We start from the raw sequence: 5,000 nt of genomic DNA on the forward strand, positions 1-5,000 counted from the left end.
ACTAGGTCTCACAGTCGTTCACCTTCTCCCTGTACTGATTTTGCGTAATTCCGTTTACTTTCGTCTCGGGTTTTGGACTGCCTCCCGTCAGGTCGCTGATGCGTGCCAAGACTAGTGTACTATTGCGGGTTCATTTCATCATCCAACCTGTTAATATTTTTCTCTTTGGTATGATCAGACCAAGTACTGATCTGAACCTGGTACTGACGTACTCATGCGATCTTTCAATCTTACTGTTATATCAAACCCATGTGGATTGCTAGTAACCATGTAAAGGAACGAACGGACCGCGACCTGGCCCCCCCGTGGACCAAGAACCTGCGCTCCATAGGCGAGATATGGAAGAGAGCTGGCCTTGGAGCATTGGACCGACCTTAATCTATCGTTTTTAGGACTTTCCTTTTCTCTTCATGTTTATCTAGATGCCCGAAGCCAGGTTTTGCCTTTTTACCTTTAGGATAAGGATGATTGTACTATTTGTCCTTTTATCGGCTTATCTCCTTTGTAATCCCCTATATAAGGGACACTTTGCTTTTACTGAGACAAGACCGATTGTCCTTCCCTCCCCATCTTTCCTTATAAGGGACACTTATCAGCACGATAGCTTCTCTAATTCCCGCTGAGACCCTAAAACGATACCTAAAAGCCTATACCGGCGACTCTACAAACCCTAGAACGTTCTCCATTGCTCCCCAAAAGCTTGACATCCTCAGACCGAACGTCCTCAGCTCCCCTGATCGCGTCCTCAGCTCGCACAAAGAGACGCATCCATCCAGCAACTAGCTCGCAGCTCGCGTCGTTCCCAGCTCGCATCCGACTACATCAGCGACCCGATAGGAGGCAGCAAGCGTTCTTTTCCAACAGCTCGAGGTTCTCAGGTGATCCGGTTCTTTACCTCTACAAAACTAAGGTATGAACACAATCTGAGAACAGAATAAGATCGAAACCCTAATCCATCATTATGGAAATCTTATTCTTGTTTAAACCTTAAAAGAAAGTACAAGATCAAAATCGACAAGTCTTAGAACTAGAAAGTTAAAATCGATTCCAAACTAGAACTTGATTGTATGATTGATTGATTGAATCTGAAACCTGGTAAACCCTAATCAAGGAATCGAAACCCTAAACCCTAAAGTTAAAATCGATTTTAAGATTGCTATTGCTTGTTTGATTTCTTGCCGATTCTTGATGTTTTAGGAATGTTAGATTGTTCTTCTTGAAATAATCTAACTAAGAACACAAAATACTTAAGGCCTTGAAACCTTAACATAAGGTTGATAAGAATTCAAAGATTGAAACCCTAGGGATTATGAAAAGAAGTAAGATAAGGTAGATTGTTTTTTTACATGAAACCGAATATTGTAATGCATTCACAATTGATCGACCAGCATATAGATCATACAAGTTTAGGTTGTTAGAAAACCTATTGAACCGTGAGGTTCATGATTGATAGCACCATGGTCGTATAGAATTGTTTGAACATCATGAATGCGTAAGACATGTTGTGGCCGAGCTTGTTTATCATGCGGCCACGTGATCATATTATGAACCTAATACATTACATGGTAATATGATTCAGATGTCGAAAATAGCAAACAGAGACTATGCACCCCTCAATCTCTCCGGAGATAACTACTTGCAGTGGGCATTAGACACAAGGATTAGTCTAAAGTCCAAGGGACTCGGTGATACAATCATCGAAGACAACAATGAGAATGAAAAGAACCGATACAGAGCCTTAGGCCTTATGCGGCATCATCTCATTGATGGTCTTAAAGATCAGTACATGACAATCGAGAATCCACTAGATCTTTGGATGGCTTTAAAGAATAGATATGATCACCACAGGATGGTGTTGCTTCCAAAAGCAAGGCATGATTGGATGCATCTAAGATTCTTAGACTATAAGTCGGTGGATGATTACAATTCAGCTCTATTCAAGATTGTCTCAATACTAAAGTTGTGTGGTGAAGAGGTAACCGATAGCATGATGCTTGAAAAGACTTATACTACTTTAATCACTCGAATTCTGTGTTGCAAGAGCAATACAGGACAAAGGGTTTTGCCACATACACTGATCTGATCTCATGTCTACTCCTGGCCGAGGCAAACAATGAACTCCTACTAAAGAGTAACGGAGTTAGACCGGCCGGGACAGCACCACCACCCGAAGCCCATGAGGTTGAGAAGAAGGATCCCAATGAGACATACTTTGTCCAAGACAACAAGAAACCATACGGCAATAGCCGTGGTGGGTTCAAGAGGCGTGGACGTGACAACTCAAACGGCCGAGATGGCTACTCAACTGGCCGGAAAGGAAACCACAATAACCGTGGTCGTGGTTCCAATTACGGCCGGGGTCGAGGCAGCTACGGCCGCGGACGAGGTGGCATATCCAAACCATCTTACACGTCCAACAAGTCTCTATGCCATAGATGCGGGAGTGACAACCATTGGGCAAAGAATTGTAGAACTCCGAAACACTTGTGCGACCTCTACCAAGAGAGCATCAAGAACAAGAATCCGGAGGCAAACATGATCCAAGAAAACGCCCATGAGGACAAGGGATATGGGTATGATGCTGACAATGAATCCGACAAGGATAACCAAGATGACCTAATGGATTTTGAAACATCTGATTGTCTCAAGGACTAGTTTTCGAATCACATTGTCTTATTGCTTTATGTTTTGATTTGGTGTTTTTATTTTATGTAATGGAATTTTTAATAAGAAGAGTTTTAAACATCTTATGAAGTCTCTAAAGTTTAGAAATTTTATTTATAGAATGAATAATGAGATGAGTATACTTGTGGTGGATAGTGGCACAAGTCATACAATACTTAGAGACAAAAGGTACTTCATAAATCTCACAATGCAAAGCGCAAAGGTACATACCATTGCGGGTGAGGCTAGCCTGATTGAAGGTCACGGCCAAGCCTATGTGATGATGCCTAATGGCACTCACCTAGAGATCAAAACGCCCTGTATTCCCCAAGCTCTAGAAGAAGCTTATTGAGTTTCAAGGACATAAGATTAAACGGTTTTCACCTTGAAACATGGGAAGAAGGAAACAAGGAGTTCCTTAACATAATTTCGATCACCAAGGGCAATAAGAAGATCCTAGAGACTATACCCGCAATGCGTACTGGTCTATACTATGCACGGATCAGTATGATCGAGGCAAATGCCTCCGAGCTATTCACTTTATGGCATAACCGGCTTGGCCATCCCGGAACAAGCATGATGCGAAAGTTGATAATGAATTCACAAGGGCACATGATCAAAGGAGTTATCCCATATAAGAATCTCACATGTGCAGCATGTGCACAAGGGAAACTCATTACTAGGCCATCACCAGCCAAGGTTAACAAAGAAACCTTAAACTTTCTGGAAAGGATTCAAGGAGATATATGTGGACCAATACACCCACCTTGTGGGACGTTTAGATACTTCATGGTCCTCATTGATGCATCGACCAGATGGTCGCATGTCTGCCTACTATCCACTAGGAACCTAGCCTTTGCACGGCTCCTTGCCCAAATGATAAGGCTGAGAGCACACTTTCCAGATTTCCCTCTTAAGACTATACGTCTAGACAATGCTGGTGAGTTTACGTCCCAAGCGTTTAATGAATATTGCATGTCCATGGGGGTAAGAATAGAGCACTCCGTGGCACATGTCCATACACAGAACGGCTTGGCCGAATCATTCATTAAACGGATCCAGCTGATAGCCCGGCCACTGCTTATGAAGTCTCAACTTCCGGTATCAGCATGGGGACATGCGGTTTTACATGCAGCAGAACTGATTCGCATCAGGCCATCTAGTGAGCATAGATATTCACCATCCCAACTACTTACGGGTCATGAGCCAGACGTGTCCCACATCAAGACATTCGGATGTGCCGTCTACATTCCAATTGCTCCACCACAGAGAACTAAGATGGGACCACAGAGGAGGATGGGAATATACGTAGGATATGACTCCCCAAGCATCATCAAGTATCTTGAGCCAACAACCGGTGATTTGTTTAAGGCCAGATACGAGGACTCACAGTTTGATGAGTCCACATATCCGTCCTTAGGGGGAGATAACAGCCGGTTGATTTCAAAAGATTTAGAATGGTTTAGACCATCAACATCTTGGCAAGATCCTCGGACTAGAGATTGTGATCTAGAAGTCCAAAAGATTATACATCTACAAGAGCTAGCTAACAAGTTGCCAGAAGCATTTACTGACCCAAATAGAATGACACTATCACACAACCCGGCTTGTAATGCACCCATAAGATTGAACGTCCAAGAAGGACAATGTCAAGTGGCTACAGAGTCTAAGCAACGTTTAAAACGTGGTAGACCTATTGGTTCCAAAGACAAACAGCCTCGGAAGTCCAAGAGAGGTGCTGGATCCGAGAGCATCAAAGAAACCGTCCAGGACATAGATGGACCGGTCGAGCCGACCAGGACGGTCGAGCCATGCGTACCGGCCACACCCGATGATCCGGCCGTTCCTCAAAGTGAGGTCCGGGACGCTGGGCTTCACGGGACAGAAGAGCCGGACAATCAAGAGATCTCTATAAACCATGTAATGTCCAGGAAACAATGGAACAGAAAAGATATCAACGTTGATGATTTATTTGCATACAAGGTAGCACTTGAGATCATGGATAAAGATGAGGATCTAGAACCCACGTCCATACAAGAATGCATGCTAAGATCAGATTGGATCAAATGGAAAGAAGCTATAAACGTGGAGTTAGAATCATTGAGAAAGAGAGGCGTTTTTGGCCCTATAAGATTGACACCAAGAGATGTCAAACCAGTGGGATACAAATGGGTCTTTGTAAGGAAGAGAAACGAGAAAGGAGAGGTAGTGAGATACAAAGCACGGCTTGTAGCACAAGGATTCTCCCAAAGACCTGGAATAGATTATGAGGAGACTTACTCCCCTGTGGTGGATGCAACTACACTGAGATATCTAATCAGTCTGGCAGTGAAAGA

Source organism: Brassica napus, unplaced genomic scaffold (assembly GCF_020379485.1).
Source record: "Brassica napus cultivar Da-Ae unplaced genomic scaffold, Da-Ae ScsIHWf_924;HRSCAF=1315, whole genome shotgun sequence".
NCBI lineage: Eukaryota > Viridiplantae > Streptophyta > Magnoliopsida > Brassicales > Brassicaceae > Brassica > Brassica napus.